Source organism: Ceratina calcarata, unplaced genomic scaffold, assembly GCF_001652005.2.
Source record: "Ceratina calcarata isolate Rehan_Ccalc_2016 unplaced genomic scaffold, ASM165200v1 scaffold555.2, whole genome shotgun sequence".
Classification (NCBI taxonomy): Eukaryota; Metazoa; Arthropoda; class Insecta; order Hymenoptera; family Apidae; genus Ceratina; species Ceratina calcarata.
Window position 1 is genome coordinate 146060 of NW_017176739.1, and position 19012 is coordinate 165071.

The following is a 19012-nucleotide window of genomic DNA, read 5'->3' on the forward strand; positions in this document are numbered from 1 at the left end:
GGATAGGATAATAATAAAACATTTTTAAACGGCAAAAGTTACCGATTTCACGTCTCAAAAAAATCATAAAACATTTTCTCATCGCGCCAAGTGTTAATCCAGCTTCGCTTTATGGTAAATAAAAGGCAGAAACATTTAATCTCTTAATCTCCTCATAACTTAATTACTCGTTAATGTATTTCGTGCTTCTTCGTTGGATGTACAAATTGGCAAAGCTCTTCGTTTGTAATCAGCCTTGAGAATTATTTTACTATATTTCATAGAAATGTTATTAATCCGTTCTTAAAAATCATTCGAATTTCAAATGCATTATTCCAATGTGCATTTGTAATTTGAACAATGCAAATGCGACACGGCTACACTCCATTGTCTAAAAATTCGTTACTGCTCTCAATTCATCATTGATTGTTTTGTGTTTCGCAGCAGATGTGCATAAAATACATTTATTTCATCCATCCATCATTAGTTAAACATAATTACATATTTTTGTGAATTTTCCGAGAAGAAGCCTTATGTCACACGATTATAAATATATTATTGACAATTTAATATTTATTAAACAGAAGTTAGTAAAAGTAGACTAAACTCTGGCAAGACCGCGCATAAAATTCAGGAGATTACGATCCAGAACACTAGGCTTAAAACAGAACAGCGTTAGAGAACATCAGGGATGTTAGAAACTTTTTTCATGCCAAATTTCGTGTTTTTCTCAATGAACATAAAAAACTCGCCGGATGACTTTTTTTACTTTCCGCCTCATCTTATGGGGGCCCTCGAGGTGATAAGGGAGGGGTTGTAATCAAGTGATTTTTACGAGTAGCTGTTACGTGGTCGCCAATATTTGCGGATCAGGGTGGAGTTCAGGTTGCAACACACCGACCTTTAAGTGAGGGAAAGGTGCGCTGAGATCATGCCAAGGAAACTGGCTATTGTTTATCCCCCTCGATACGTACGATGACTAATTTCCGAAAGTATACGTTGAAACGTTATTCTCATTTAACTTCTGAAAGTCCTCTAAAAAGCTACAACTTATTTTTCAGAAGAAAATAAATGTCAATAAATTAGGATTTCCTAATTTTCCAATAATATATATTTTCCTAGTTTCACTATGTGCAGTATCGTTGATATATTAATTTTTCTAATTGACTTTGTACGAAGTTTGCTTTAAACGGGAACGGTGCTGTTCTTCGTAAACGATTCCGTTGCAAGCGTATAGCTCGGCCGAAATCTTACACGGTGCGAATTTATGTACATCAACCAACGGGCCAAAAGCGTTCTGCATTACGTTTTACGATCCTGTCAGTCGTAAAATGCAGTTTAGGCGTCCGGTCTATACCGTTTTCGGTGTAGTACACGAGTTACGCGAGCATCTAGTAGATCGAGACGAGCTATGATCAGACCGGCGATAGCCTGTGAGGCACGAAGCAACTGGCGGAAGTCTTTATTACTTACGTTCACATGTACTCTCGGATCGATAAATTTTCAAGAATTCACAAGAATAACCAGTATGCTATTATCAGTTATAATTTAAATAATGAATTACAATTAGGATCAGAAGTTTTTATAAATAAAAAATATAAAACGATTAACAAAAATTGAGAAAAGAATAATAATTGTAATCCAGTAGAGAATAATCGAATTTAAGCAATGAACAATACGCGAAAGTGTTCTTGAAGATTTTCAGTAGATACGGTCGACGCTTGGTCAGACGTCGAGGGTAATCTGCGCGACAGATCCAAAGTTTGCATAATGGGATGATTCGATTTTAATGCGAACGTCGAAAAAGTGGCGAAAGAGCATAAAAACGTACGGATAGACCGCGGCGGCAAGAAGAATGAGAAAGAATGCACGTTCAAAATCCCGAGTTACGTATTCCAAGGACATAGCCTCTAAAGTGTCCCACGCTCGGGGAACCGCAACCATCCGACGACGATTCATACGTCTTCCCCGAGAATGGAAAAGGTAAAGAGGGGACTGGAGACTCTCCAAACGCATTCTGAATTCACTGAATAGAGTTCGCCCCCTCTTATCACACGCGATCGCGAAAAGGGATACTTTCGGACCTACCAAGATTTTTTACAAGTTACCACCCTGCGGCATGAATTGACATTTGTCCAGAAGTAAACGTATTAGTCAATTTATTACTCGTTACGTGAAATGCCGAATACAGTTCGATCAATACTTGATCTCGCGTAATAATGATCAATACAGTACTAATCTTATGATTGAAGTTATGATTTATAGGAATTCATTATCGAATATTTATAGAGAAATCAGAAAAGGGTTAAACGAACATTGCAATTTGCAGTTCATCGTTCCTCTCCAGTGAAGATTTACGAGGCAATATACAGGGTGCCTGCAGATCACACGAAATGGATTCGCCGGGGTGTGCTTTGTCTTTCGTTTCACTTTCTCCGTAGGAGAGGCACAATTCATGATAGCCCTACGTATACCCTGCCAATGGATTTACGATACGCGCAGTCGACGGCCTCTCAGAAAATCGTCTCGCCGAAATTATTGAAATGTCTCGTCGCGTTTCGTCTAGGTTCAACGATCCGCGCAATCCGTGAAACAAACAAATTCCTAAATACACACACCGAGGAGTTTGAACAAAGATAACGCGTTGCGTAACGCCCGGGACAGTTAAAAGGGGAACCGGCCATTCCACCAACGAGAAACGGATATCCTCCAGCGTCGGGGCATTCAGTACCCGGGTAGAGAGAGAGAGAGAGAGAGAAAACGAGGGTCCTTTTCATCCGGTATATTACCAGAAAATGGTCCACTTAGTAGGAGCGAAGAAAAAATAAGAAGAGACGAAAAGCAGAGAAAGGGAAATGGAACGGAATATCCCGCGGTGTTGGCTCCCGATACAGGGAAGAGGATCGCATTAGGTGGAACCAAGGGCCAAGAGAATAAGTAGAAGAGTAAAAGAGAGGAGAAGAAAGAACCGGAGGAAGTAGAGGGAAGGCGACCGGGGAGGATGTGACCGTCTCCATAACTGTACGGTCCACTCGACTAACGTAAGTATATTGTCAATCAATCCACGGTATAAAAGCAATCTGAGGTTCGGTCGCCGGGGTGGCAGGATCCCGTGGGGCGTGGACGGGCCGGCCGAGCTAAGGACAGAGAAGAAGAACATAACAGAGAAAGAAGAAGTGAACAGAGTGGCCGCGGGAAGGAGAAGAGATCCGGGAAGGAAGAGGGTAAAGAGTGCAAACAATTCCCGTCTTGCTTCACTCGGGAATGTACGAGCGAGAGGAAAAAGTTGATAGAGAAAAGGAGAAGTCCTTTACTCCGGCCACTCGAAGGACCCTGTCCAACAAGTAGGATGAAACGAAACTCCTGCCTGGCCGGTGCGTGCTACGCACACGCTACGAAAGATATTGACACACCGACATTTATTCTAATATTTGAATACGATTTCATAAGATCCAACTACATTGAAAATCTCACGATCAAATTCGTTTCACCAGCTAAATCATTAATGTATCTCTAGGCTAAAGATTCGATTTTTATTTATAGAACCCAATTAATTCTTGTAGTTGAAAGACACTGATATAAGTAATTCTCCTATCCGCCCAGGATATAGACCACTTCAACCATGTACCAGTAAATAAGGTTACACACGTCCCTGGTGATGCCCGACGGGAAGTTGTCCCCGCGACGACGTCCAACGAGGGTTGGCCTGGACTAGCGGAAAATGAAATAATATCGGTGCAAACACACGGGACCGAACGCCAAAAAGGCCGTGGATAAATACGTAAGAGAGTTTATGGGTGAGAACGGGTGGGAAACGTGGAACCCAGATAGAGACCGAGGGAGAAAAGGAGAAATTGGAAAGCGGGGAATGGAAGGAAAAGGAAGAGATACGTCGTGGGATCGTATCACGTGGCAAAGCTCTCTCTAGATACCACAGATTTTTCGACGTTGAGACGGATAGCAAATCTGGATAATGTATTTACAGAATCTTACACTGTAACCCGCAGCCGCGACATCTCGAAAATTGCTCCTTCTATGCAACACCTGTTATTCCGATTTCAAACACTATGCACACATCGATTTTTCTGTTCAAATACTGTCTAACGTGTTCCACGATTAGAATTACTAGAAATTAAATAAAACAGACAAGAATAAATGTAATTCTTGTAATTAACTTTCGATCTACAAGAAGTTACTTATAAATATTAAAGATATAACGTATGATCTGTGAACGATGCACAGCATTGCTCAAACACGGCATGACGATATGCAGGAACAACGACAAACCGAGAAGAACATCCGGTTCCACTCTGAGGAAATTGTTAAAATAGACACACGGTAGTCCACGAAATCCGTTGAGCGTGATAGAATGATCTCTTTCGAGCGTGTCGGGCAAGTAAGGCGCTGGCGAGGATCATTAATCATGCGATACCACCTGTGGACCACCTCGGGCTGTGGTACTCGAGAAGTTCGAAAGAGAGAACGACCGAAGAAGAACGGAGTGGTACTGTAGAGGCAAAGTCTTCTAAAGCTCGTACCAGTTATTGTACGGCTGGCAGGTTTATCCGGCCTTTAATGCGTCCCGCTGCATTATGCCAGTTATATACAAGTCCCGGGCTGTAATAATACGGAATAGAACGCGAAAATTGTTGATCATTCCTCGAGAGTCCGTCGGATTATCGTAGACTATGGCGTTGAATGTTACATCATGCTCCTGGTCATAGAAAAAATGCCAAGACCGTTGTATCGCATTGAGATTTATGGATAGCATAAAAATTCTTTTCCTATGTTTTATCATTTTCATGAAGAAGATAGATTATTCTGGTCTGAATAATTATTCGTTCGAAAATCTGCTCGTACCGAGATCGAGTCGAGCGTCCACCGATTAAGAATTATTAGCGGAAAAATGTAATCGGTCGTGCATAGCCACCGTCGGCGTTTGCCGCATTTACGACGGCATTAAAATTGATCGAATCGGAATGGGCATTAGGAACGCCCGATGGAGCATCGCGTACGCGAGTCACGGAACTCAAAACTTTCTCTAAAATGTACGAGATGGTAATCAACCGTTCCCAAAGGATCGTATCGATTGCCGGCGACCGGGCAACGTTGCTCCCTTACGCATTTACGAACTCGTGACGGTCGCCAAAGCAGATTCGGGAAGACCGACGCGGATACGATGATCCGATAACCGGCCGGTGTATCGTTAATATTTCATCGCGCCGCGTCCAGAAACTTTGCGGTCACGCGTTCATTCCGTCAGCTACGAACTTCCCCAACACTCACGGGATGATCCCAGGTATAACTTCTCTCTCTCTCTCTTTCTCTGACCTCCTCTATCTCTTTAATGGGACAATTATCTTTACATGCTGTGACGCTGAATTCTGATCACTTTCGACAAAATTATATATGCTTATAAATGAATAAAACGAGGAATGTTTCTTGTTATCAATTATTTAATGCAACAGAGAAACTTGTAAACAATCATTAATATTTCTTCTGAAAGTGTGAATGTAAAAATCGTATGCATCGACTGCGAGTCGATTGGCTTTTTACATCATCGAATAAACGTGAAACTGGTTATTTCCTCGAACCGATGGTGATGGAACTATAAAATGCGTCTTCCCAAGCACCGTGGCGACCACTTCGAAACGGTCCTCGTATGGCTGAATTAGAGTTTAAGAGATCGCTCGACTATTGGCAAGCTGCTCGCACAAACCGCCGATGGTCTCAATTGGGCGAGTTCCCATGTCCCTCCTAAACGACTGTAAATACCTCTGAACATCTAAATGAATTTAACAAGCGAAATAGACTTGACCAGACCCGGATTTTAACACGTCTCTCTATTTGAGTTTCGACGAAAGAAAGTGTCGTGCGATGAATTAAATGTATTCTTTTGTAAAAATATCGATAGAAAAAACATTACTCTTGAAGTTGTGGAGAAAAATATTAGGAGAGTGTTTGGAATTAATTTTATATATCAGTTTTTCCTGTTTCCGTGTTTTGATAATAAAATCAAAAGAGAAGCAGTATAAGAAACACCGTTTAGCTCCCTGTTCATGGTGGACTTGTTTTCTAAGTGCACTGAAAAAAGCCAATCCCTGGGTGGTATATGGAATGACACGAACGGTGCATTACGATCCACTACCGGAACTTCTCTTATCATTAGATGACTTTTATCGGGCAACATATAAAATTGATATTAAACCCTTCCAAGAGTTTTTCTACGAAACTAAAAAATGTTTGTTCTACACACGAAAGAAAAATCTGCTTCACTCATTTAACTGATCTATTACTTGATGAATAAACGATAATCTCTAAATTGGATGTTTATTTGAAAACTGTACATTCAGTTCGGAATGATACTGAAATTTGATATTTTGCAAATTATGTAGCATTTGCTAGCCTCAACGATAAATTATGAATTATATCAAAAGCAAAACAGTCCGTGCTCAATTATCACATAATTGATTTTCATATTTTGCCTATAAAATTATACCTATTCTGCAGAACCAAATACTAATTGATTGTCAAAGACAATAGTCGTAAAACAAGTGGCGAAAAAAAGACTGCGCATCGTATAGATTGCTAGATAAGCAATTTTCATGCCAGCAAAGTGGGGAGCGAGAGAGAGAGAGAGAGAGAGAAAGAGAGACAGAGGGGGAAGGGGGAGCAGAGTCGACAACGGCTTTCGTTGCGACGCGATACTACTCCACTAATTAGACATTAGCGCAACAAACAACCCCAAGGTACCGTGCCACCCACCCTGCCACCTCTAGAAACCGCCCCAATCCCCCTGACGGAATGCTCAAGTTACAAATTAACTTGCAGAGATCATCCGTTTCCACTTCGGCGCTCACCGTCGCCTATTTGGTACTCGCAGAACTCGCTCCGTCGGAAATTCAAACACAGACGAAAAAAAAGGGAAATGGAGAAGAGAGGATAGGAGGGAAAGAGAGGCGCATTACGAACCTACGCCGCGGCGGCTAGTTAATTCACGCTAATGTATTTTAAATCTACCGTATGCGAGAACGAATGTTTATTTCGTTTACGAATTAAACTTTTGACTGAAAACATGTTCGGAAAAATATAATTAGTAAATAGTTTCATTCGTTTGGAGAGTATACGGTATGCTGCTAGGTCGATATTCATGCCAATTAGCTCTTAAGACGTCGTTAATTGCGACCATGATTCACGGTATCTTCACAGCTCAAGACCGGAAGAAATAGTTTAACTTCCACGTTTCCGATTCTTCCGCTTCGATACAAAATTCGCGCCCACTTCCTTTCTCTACCTCTTCCTCTTCCTGTTCGTTTCCCTTTAAGATAACTTCAGCAAATCACCGAGACGTTTAGATTACGCAAGAAATCGCAAAAGTAATAAAAGTATCATTGATAGGTATACACGCGTGTATCGCAGCCATGGAAACGCCTCTTGTAACCCGTCTTGGAAGAAAGGAAAGTGAGAGAGACTTGAAGAGAGCAGAGAGAAAAGAATAGATAGATTGAACGCTACCAATTATGAGATATCACGGCTGATTGCGTTCAAGATGTGAAATCGCACTCCATGTTTTACCTCGTTAAGGGTCTCTGATAGAAAATAAAAATTAGAGAAACACGTCGACAGTCTTCAGATCTCTTTCTTACCAATATTGTTCTGTGATAGTCAGAAATAAACATGATCGTCATTGCGACAGATATGTTCATTACCTACACGTATAATACGAATAAATTCATTTTAGAAGTAGAAAATGTTTATTAGAATGATAAAAAGAGAAGTCATTAGTCTGTTCATGCAATGGTAAAATTTAATGACTTGGTGTGCACGAAGTATTGGAGAAAACATTATGATTGTTATAAATATCTCGCGAAGTCAGATGTAGATTCGTTTCGACTGTGAGTTCGAGTCGAAGGAACGAACAAAAATGCCATAAAAAATTAAAGGGCAGAGGACAACCGGATTTTTATAATTGAAGGAAGCTTCGACCCTCCGAGTGTGACGGTACCCTGGCAACCGAGCCGAAGGTTTGCTTTCGCAGAACCTTAGAAGGGCTGCGAGAGGTGCGAGAAACGGTAGAAGGGATGAAATAAAAAAGGAGGAAAGATATAAGAGAAACGGAGGGAAAGAGGGGATAGGGCAATGACGGAGAACCTTCTATGCTCTCTTTACTTTCACCGATCTTCCCTCTCCGCAATCACCCCTTCGTAATTAACCTCCATTACGGCAGTTTTCTGTTACCCACCCATTTCTGTCCGAGCAACTCTCTTCTGCAATCACCCCACGACGCTCGATCCACCAGAGGGATAGAGTTGCCTGTTCCCTCCTAGGAAGCAGTAGGTATCGGTGATAGTTTATTATTCTTTTAATGGAAAGTTGCAGACATCCTTGCTGTCCTCCTATCCAGCCCACCGACCCGACCACCTATCCAGCGAGCCACCCTTCACCCTCCGTCTTCACCCCGTTCATCGTTTTCATCGTCATTCGTGTCTACGGCATCGTCGTGTCGTAATCGTCTTACGCTTTTCGAGCAAGCTCCTAATTATCGCGAACTCCGTCTCGAGATACATTTCCATGGTTATCTGGATACGGAGCATCGCACGTTTTCGCGGGGAATCAAAGGTGAACGCGATAATTAGGATTATAACGAATAATTGGGGATCGCAACTCGTTGCTCGGGTAAGCTTTAAGTCTGTCTTCCGATTGTCTTCAACCTGGGGAACGCTGGTGTCGGGTCACAATGGCCTCCTAATTATCGTCAACATTTCATATTTCGCGCTGAATTTATGTAACTTTAACTCGACACTCTGCAATACGCCAATATTACAATTATGCACGTGCCAAGTTGTACACAGTTTTTCAAAGCGTACATAATAAACTATGTCGAATAGAAAAACAACTATATCAGAATAATCATCCGCAATTCAGTAATAGCTACCTCCGTTTGTATTAGCTCGAGGTAATCGATTTCGACGTAATCGTACTGAACATGATTTCTCTCATTCAGTGAATTTCGCAATTCACTGAAGTATTACCTGATTCGCAGTAAACATCTAAACAAGCTCTTGGAACTCGTTAGTCAAATAATTCGTCAGCGATCATGCTCGAGTTACAAATAGATTCCCGGAATCATGTAGCGAATCAATTTTTATGTAGAAATATACTTTTCCCAACCGAGCATCACGTGAAATCACCGACAGAGAAACTAGATATTATTCTGCTTGCAGAAACTCTTCAGAATCCGTGGAGATCAAGGAACGGGGGAGCGCCGAGACTTCCTTCGAGCTCGGCGGCTTCCGTATCGGTATTTATACGTTAAAGGGTGGCGAGAGCCAGGCCAGGGACGGGAGGCAGGGAAGTGCGGCGCCATTACTATGCAAATAGATTCGGAGTGACACGACGAGAACGGGCCATACCCCGGTGCACCTAACTGGCGCCCGTCAGGACACCATTTAATAGTGTAGTTTCGCTTGCACACGCCGCCGCACTCGCCGACCGAGCCCTCTGGTCGAGGCCACCCACACATACGCGTAGACACTGTCGGGAGGCACACCCACCTATCCTCTCCCTCCCCTTCCCCCCCTTCCGCCATTACGACCACCGTTGGCCAGCATCGCCACCCCCGATACAGGTAATGAAATTGTCCATGCATGAACCAACTGGGGGTGGCGAACGTTTGTTCTGCGATCGAGCGAATACGTCGTTGCGTGCCTTTTGCGCAGCGGACCAGATTCCCGAGGATTTGCCGGAATTTCAGGTACACAAATGAGTATCTCTGTACATACGTGTATATAGGTTGTGTGCACTGCTTGCGCCAGAAACGCGATCCGACGCCGGCACCGGATTTTGAAACTCGAGGGGGCGGCGCGATGCGGCGACGACGCGTGGAATCGGCGGGAAAGAGACGAACGACGACACGGTGTGCCGGCAACACGTACCGCCTGTGCATAGAATCCCGAAGGATGGGTGGGAAATAGACGTGATAAAAATATAAACGAGATGATGAGAGAGAAATCGCGCGCGGCCAACACGAAATATCACGGGCCCGGGCTGCGTTTTTGCAGCTCGCTTTTACGCCATCCATCGACCTTCGCTAATGGTTTCCGTTCGGTCCCGTTCGGCACCATTCCTTCCCTCCTTCCCTCCTTCTCTCCCGCAAAACTAGGGTGAATTTTTTGTTCAACCCGTTCACTCAATAAGATCTTCCTTTGGAACCAGCGTAAATCGGAATATGCGTGTGGAAATAAAAGCTTTGTTTTGAAATAAAGAATACCATCACTCATTTATCTTATACAAAAAGCCCCATTTTTATATTCCCTTAACAATTGTATTATCAAACTCGACATACGTAAACGAAAAAAACATTTCTCTTCAGGTAATAATAATTAATATCACCGCTCTAATGAATCCTCTAGTCCGGTCTACTCCCAATTCTATTTAATATTCAATGATTCATATTTTTATGCTACATTCCTGAACTTAGGTATGCGGATAAAATGAATCGCACAAAGGTGGCACGCAAACAAAACGAAAAAAAATAATGTGCAAGGTGATGAGAGACAGATCACGAACAACAGCGCAAACATCACGAAACTTTTCTATGGTAGATTTACAGTTTGTTTACGCACGCGTATTGTATTCTCTGTCGGTTTGCTTTCCCTCTGTTTGACTACGTGCGATTTTTAATATAATGAATCCTTGCGCGAACGTACTGTACAAATACACGCGTATACACACAGAGTCCCGAACTGCAGCATACGTGCGACAGCCGGCCATCAAAAACGAAATAATACGACATGACGAGAACCTTCCTATTAAAATTAAAACCACGCGTTAATTTTACTAGATCTATGAAATCAGAGTAAGCACGAAGGTGGAATAAATTCTACTCCAGGAGAAATGAAGATCAAGAGATTTTAGGAAATCGTCGATACGATAATCCTTCATCCTCGGATGAGCATTTTTTCCACGAGTGATTCCGGGTTAAACAAGTGCACTAAATCTTGCGTACGACGCCGTACGTCTTGTAGACGCATGAAAATGTATCCCGCAATGAACATTTATGACCACGGCCCGACGGAGGCGATGCCATTTTGAACTACGCGTACCATGAATAAACAGGAATTTCATTTGACGATGTCGTAAAATTTGGTCCACGGCAATGCACGCCGGCACATTTTCAGTCAAGCCGATGGTTTTAATGATACGGAGAATTAAATATGCAGACGCGCCTCGCCGGCCAATATCTGTTTCGACTACTGTTTTTCACGGGACATACTTTAAACTCGAATCCCGGGGATTTGTCAAATGAGATATTTATCAGCAAACATACGCGCGGATACGTATATGCATATTCACTCCGCCAACTGTTTGCCATTTATTAAACGCTAAAGAGGCATTCACGTGCCCGAAAGTCCCATGAAATTTCGAGCTGATTTCCAAATCAGCCGCGTGATCCAGAAATGTCAGAGCATCGTTCAAATTTTATTATGCATTATTTAACCTTATTGCGTACAATCGACCGGAAAATGCCTCCGTACCAATATTTTAATCCTGGTACAAAGGACAATTAATTATCTGCTTATATTTTCTATAATAAATGCAATCATGAATCTTTCATTTGATCATCATGATCTAACTTCTTCTCGATGATGCGATAAAATGGAATCAGAATAGTTCTAAAAATCGCGAAATTCGATTAAGAAAGAAAGAAGAGATTCATGACATGAATCGATCGTTTTCGATCCGATTTTCTATTCGTGGAACGGTCCAAGTTAATTTGTTACAGAATATCCTCTATCGATCTCGCCTATTTCATTTCGTCCGTGCTCACGCTTCGAAATGATATTTGCACTTTGCGGAGGTCGTCCTGACAATATTAATATTCCGATATTAACGACTTTGGATTATTGCATGCGTACACGCTCGCGCACGCAAATGGGATAGGTACAATGCGCACGTGCATATGTAAATATTTCTATATATGCATACTACAGGTTCCGGATCGTTTCCAGTCGCGGCGAACCGTGTATTAAAAAAGTTACCTCGCAAGAAAGAGTTAGGAATGAGAGCGGTTAAAGGTTTTTAGAAAAGTGACGAAGGGTGCTCAGAGTACAGGAGCCATCGAGGGTGCTTCACAACTCTGCGATGGCCGGTCTGTTAGCTTTCTCTCTCTCTCTCCCTCTCCCACGCTCTCTTTCTCCGGTCCACGGAACTTTTTCACAGTGATCAAATTACTCCGCTAAACATTCTCAAAAACGAAGTGGCCCTTGGAAAATTGGCGAAAGGAAAAGAGAGCAACGATGACATATCGAAGAATGTACCCGCGAATAAAATCAACCGTCTCTAACCCGGAATAAAGTAGCTCGCTGAAAAGAGTTCTTTCTACTTTATACTATTTTTACGATACAGCAGTACTGGAAATATCATCGCGTGCTCCTTAAACTTTTTTAACGTACGAAGCGAAAGTGAAATAGAAGAGTCGAATACGCGAAAGGGGAGAATAGAATTAGCGATGAGCTGGCCGCCCACATTTTTTCGTATAATAATGCGCATTCTTTCTTGTTCACGATCCTCCCAGCGAGTTAAAAAACATTGCAGATCTGTATTCATTTCGCGAGCACGCCGTCAACGGCGTTGCCCCGATAACGCGAAGGAAATATCACGGCATGCAAATTGCTATCATCGTCGTTAATCCTCATTATTTCTTAATTTTATAAGCGCAACGCTGCCGAGATCGGGCATTCCTCCTTGCAGCTCAACGCATTCGAAAAGGCGGCATTCATTCAATCTCATTCATGTTAATGTTGTTTATCGAGTAAATATACTTGAGAAACATTGGACTAGAAAAAAGTTTAATTATTTTTTAGTTAGTTAGGAACTTCTCATTCATTTCGTAAATAACAGAGGTATTATTTAATTTGTACCAACGAGTACCTTCGAAATGAATAAAATTACGAAGGATAAAGTAATAACTTACGAGGCTGCGGCAATTCACGAAGAATTAGACTAACGCAAGCAACGTAAGATCGATTACTTTTCCACTCTTTGGGTGAAGGATTTTTCTCAACACAACCGACGCGCGACGGTCTCTGTTTAGCATTCCAAACGGTGCTTCCACGGTTAGTGAAGAAAATTAATTATGTTAGCTAATTATCTTAGGGGGACTAATTTTCCATCCCCGGTTTACGATTAATTATGCGTCCCGTGCGGTAAATAACGTATAACCCGGTGCTTTCGTTTCGGTGAAACTGCAGAATACCCGACGCTTTCGCGCAACACGGCGCGGCGGTTCGCGCGACTTTGAGTAATGCCGATTCCGCGACAAATAACGGGTAATTGAATTATGACCGAAGTTTGGAAAACAATTCTCGAAAATATCATACCGGTTTCGCGTACGAACATTGAATAATATATTACATTTCACCTGTACTCGCCTAATTTGACATATTTGAAATGAATAAACATACATTATTCTATTTGCGTTTAACGAAAATCTAGTAACATGTAATTTTGCCTGATTCTCTGTTGTAACAAACCGAAAAGCTCGAAACAAGGGATCGCGATCGTACTCTTGCCGGCGGAATTTTTCACGCGCTCGCAGCCGATATCGGTTTCATATCCAAGGGCTATCGATCTTCGTAACGGGGGTAAGACGTAAATCCATACGTCCAGAGGTAAAAGGAGCCCCCGTCGAGGGTGTTTTGGCACCCTGTCGCGTGGACAAAAGCGTTGACCGATCGTATATAGACGGAATGCGAAAGGGCGATCCGTGGAAAATGAAGTCAGCTCTCGGTTCCGTCAGCGTCGGAGCCAGAGCACCGTTCGGCTGGCGCCTGTCTGACGCTCCTCCGCCTCCATGCATCCCGTATCACCCGTCCTCTCACCCTGGGATACCCGAGACGAACGCGACACCCTGATTAAAACGCCAACTCCGTGTGTATCGAGACTCCATCCATGCTCTGGCCATTTCCTTCCGAGGTCCACCTCCAGGAGGTAAACACCGGGAGATGGAGCTTCGACGGAAAGTAATTATACTTTCTTACGGAGACTGCTCTCCTCGGTCGAATGCTTGCGTAGGAAAAACTCGATCGGACGTGGTGAAACGCGTAGAAGAACGATTCGCAAATTGCACTTTATTCCCGACGATTGTCGCATTAAACGGATGAATCCGAGGCCAAGAACCTGAACCGTCCATTATAATTATTTTCTTCAAATGTGGTATTAAGACGAACGAAACCTACCGGGAGTAGTTAAAAAGGAGAGACAGCACGAAGGGGGTTAAAACAACGGCAATTCGAGATCATCGGCCCCACCTAACGGCGTACATCAACTCGATGTGCCGAGGGCTCGCGGTGGATATATAGGTGCAAGTTATGTTTGCACTGTAATTTTCCACCCAACTCGCTGCCGCTCCGGCTCAACCGGCAAGCAGCAGCAGCGGAGAGAACCAAGACAGAGAGATCGAAAGAGAGAAGGGTGAACCACCCTCACCCCCCCCCTTCGTGGAACGAGCCACCCCCGCTTACGCTCTCCGCCTCTATCGCGCTGAAATAACACCCCGGGCAGTCCACGGCCGCGTTCGTGGTATGCGTTTATGGGAACCCCCCGCTTCTCCGTTTTCCGCGTCCGTGTCCGTGATGTGCTTGTTATTTATATAATTGCTCAATAGCCTCAATTACGGGACTTATTCAATCATAATCATCCTCCGGTGTTATTTGCAGACAAGCCCCGGCTGATTGTAAGCACTCGTCGCGCCACTTGTGAACAAGCGACGCGACGCGGCGCCGGTAATGGGCACCGCCATCGACGATGGACAACCCGCGGTGGTGGACGTACCCACTGCTCCGTCCTGCGAGAGAACGATGCCTTTCGTGTAGTTAATTCACCGCCAGCGAAATGTAAATACGAGAATCGGGGGTAGAGAATGCTGGGCGCGACCGCCGCCGTTGAACCTCCGAGAGCTCCGAATTTCAATTCGGGTTCGACGAAGATTCCTAAGAGGTCTTCCGGGTAAACATCGAATCAACGTGCGATACCACCCGTTAATGACTGCCTAATGTTCCAAGCTAGTTACCATTTCAATTTGCATTCATTTTCAAATTTTCTATACGGCATAACAAATACATTCGAAACGTATTTCCTAAATATCATGAAAATGGTCATTTGAATTGAATTCGTATAATCAAAAAATCGATTTACAGAATGATTTACATTTCGCCGGTGTACTCGCGGAGATTTTTAGTTAAGTAATTTCTGTCGGCATTAATAACGTTATTACGAGAAGTTAGATGGTACAATAAAATTATAACTACGTAATGTTAAAATTTACTACAAACTCGCTACCAAATATAAATTAGAACTAAGAAAGTTGTTGCGCCTGTGTACTAACTGGTAACTCAAGGAATTATTCGGAAAATCTGCGCAGCGCGGAAGCGATGTTGTGTTAAGTTATTAAATTTAAAACCGTAGCCTTAAATACGGTGATTATTACAACCTGTATTATGGCTAGAAAGTTACTCGCGCTGGCACAGGCACACGTTAATGAATTGCCATCTACATTTAATATAATTCATGAGGTGTTGCGTTTTCCATATAGTTTATAAATAGACTGAACGGAGTACTAACGGAAATTATGCAATGGCCAAAATATAAGATATCTACCCTGCAGCGTATTCCCTGAATGCGAAATATTTCGGAAACACTGCTCGGATGAAAATATTAAAGAAATTTCAACCGTGCAACACAAATTATGAATTTACAATGCGAGAGATAAAAACGACGTGCAATTTAAAATTTTCGTAGAAATCAAAAATATGCGAATAAAAATAAAGTTCCCCAATGCAAATACTAACGTAAAATCTAACGCAATGCAGGTATGTAATTGAATTAACCTTTTTCACTTTTGAATCAGTAAATATACGAAATTGAAGTATCATTTAATGGATTAAAACTTCAGAGTTTTACAATCGGAAAAATACACAGTGTTGTTTCGACGGAATAAAAATCTGTCGACGATACCAGAGTTAATACTGCTAATGTCATTATTTGCACGAATTCGGTTTGAAGGGAAAGGCCATGCGCGTCTATATGTGCACAGAAGGCCGAATAAGTCAGCCAAGCAGAATATCGAATAAAGAGACAGCCCTCCTAGGCTCAAATGGGACTGAACGTGCGTTATCTACGAACTACCGCGACGGGCATCCAGTCCCACGTTACGGATCGAAAGTAAAGCGTACACCCTTCGTGACGACCGAATCGTCGCCGCCTATCCTGAAACTAAAACCTCCAGATTGCGACACCCTTCTTGCCTTTTTTCCTTTTTTCGCATGGGTCCGCGTTAGTTGAGAACAAACATCAAGCGAAGAAAGTGTAAGAAAATGTGGCGAACTTTGATCAACTGTGAATGTAATGATAATGAAAAACGAATTTAAATGTGATGTTCATGATGATATAAAAAGGTAATTTAATGTTGCAGTTTTTAACTTTAAATGAGTCTTAAAGATCCTTGAACAAAAACTAATAATAAAATTAAATAACATATCTTTTACGATATTAAATGATTCTCTTTTTAAGATGTGTTTTGGCGAACGAAATCCCACCATGTTGAGCGCAATGTAATTTCGGCAATTTATGTACAGCCGGTGAGAGAGACTATCACAAATATTTGCGATGCTTGAGACTTGGTTTATCATGCGAGAATACGACGCTAGTAGCAATGACAATTCACTCAAGCATCAGTAATCCGAGACCATCCACGCCCATGCATCAATCATACTCGTCGTCCACTGTTCCCTCCTAATTCTTTGTAATGGAGATTCCAGGTAATTTCAATTTTAAACAACGGACACATCTCGCCAGGCCATGCTACATTACTTGACTGACGAAATATTAAATAAACAAAATCACAACAATAAACATTCTTCGCCGCATTTTAATGATGATTAAGACGGAAATTGCGTGAAGAGAATAAGGAAAAGTGAAATATTCTAACAGAATTGAATTAAAAATACGTCCGCCCTAAATTATGCAAAATATGTGCTCGACCTGCTCTCGGATTATTTGCTTGTACTACGTTGCTTGTACCGACCGAAACCGTGTATTAATTTGCGTTTTACACGGGGAAACGTATACCAACACACATAGCCGAACGATGAAATGAACGGACGGAGGAATTACGAAATAATCATTAACGAATCGCGATATTAATTTCGATTGCTCTTGAATGCAACAAATATTTACCCGAAGTTAAGCATCCGTTAAATTCCTGTTTCATGTCAGGCAGAAACGCGGTTCAAATTAACATGTTTTCCGGGGATAAATTTGATGTTATCTCTGAAACCGGGGAAAAAAGCATTTCGTCCAGTTTGACGGTGAAAAGATCCGGGCGTTCGTCCATTTGAAGGATTTGTAGCCCGGATTGTAGCCCGTAGAACAAAAAGTTCTTTGAAAAAATCAAGAGGATATGCATTAAATGATATGAACGAAGCAATTTTCTAATTGTTCTCGACGAAGTACGCATACACGTGTACACATTGTTCAGAGTACGAACAACCCTTCTAAATCGCTGAACAAATGGATAAAACTCTAATACCACCGAGAATGGGGTTTTACCCGATCGGGCCGTGCCTGTGAAACCAATTGCTTGATTGCATTCATCTTTGAAAGAAACAAAAGCCCATCACAGATTACTTCTTTTAATGAGGTATGAGTGACACACATCGACGTGCATTAAGTACAAATTCGAAGAATATTTGAAGATTATTTTTGCAACGGGGAAGATTTCAAAACTGGAAATACCGAAACGAGAAAGAACATGTGCACGTTTGCATCAGAAATCTGTAAGTTTCCTGTGTAAAAGAAACGAGAAACAAGGTGGCGTGGAGACACCTAACTTTATGTGGAACAGGTATCAGACGTGGCAATCATTGAACTTCCAGTAGCGTCTGCCTTCGAGCAGTGTCTATTCTTTTATATCGGCAGCGATTTTCCGCGTGGGAACACACGAAACATCGCCAACGCGCATCGGTTGTGATTTCACTTTCAAAGTTCCATTTGAAGCGAGAACTAGCTGACGGATTTTCATATTCATATAGTATTTGACAAATGCACTGAATATAATTTTAAGATAAATAAGTACGTCTGCTGACTGCGAGCGAGCGTCGTACGCAAATTGATAATATATTAAGGTTGTAATAAAATTTATAAGGAAAGATTCTCCAGTATCGATTCTATCTGCCGGCATCGAGCATCTTCGTTTGTTTCGACCTGTGTCCTGCAATAAAGGCTTTAGATTACGAATAATGGGAGAATAGGAATGGGGAACAGAGCACGAAGTATCGGATAAACCGCGTGTAAGCGGAAGTCAAGCTTCTAATTAAAACCGGATGACCCGTAGAAACAGTCAGTCACTGCTGTTCGGTGTTAGTTGCATACCAACCGTAACCTAAAGTCAGGCAACCAAAACCCCAAGAACCGAAGATCGTAAAGCAGTAAATTGAACCACGCTTACTATGTCCGATCTGCGAAATGGACTCGAGTAGAAAACGCTTTACGTAACTGGGTCCTCGATTATTTTTCTATTATCATTAGAAAGAAATTTATCATACTCGCGGTTACTAAATTTTTATATTATATATAATTTATAATTGCCCAGGAAAATTTGAGAAATTAAAGCTTTTGGAACTTGCAAACCTTCTCGTTCGTTTCTCTTTAAAAATTACTTTTCTACGATGGAAACGCGTATTGACCGTTTGTCAAATGCAACCTGCGCATACAATTACGATCCATCTATTCTAAATCGACAGTCGACGGCACAGATTCGATATAATGGAACTCCTAATTCGGATACTTGGCAGCAGTACCAGAGGGATATTACCAGCGTCTGATCTACTTAATTGTTGCCCAACGTCGGTTGTTCTAATGCTCGGTGTCTAAGCTGGAAGCTACCCAGAGGATACTACACTTACGTCTAAGCTTCGCCAAAGCGAAGCTAAACGCATCTGTGATCATCTCTTATTCATCCGCATCGAAATAA

The 19012-nt window shown here is 42.2% G+C and overlaps 1 protein-coding gene across 1 annotated transcript in view; it reads right to left on the bottom strand.

The window, feature by feature from the left end:
- LOC108629177 (membralin) overlaps positions 1 to 19012 on the bottom strand; it is a 57674-nt gene that overhangs the window by 9279 nt on the left and 29383 nt on the right. The window lies entirely within an intron of this gene.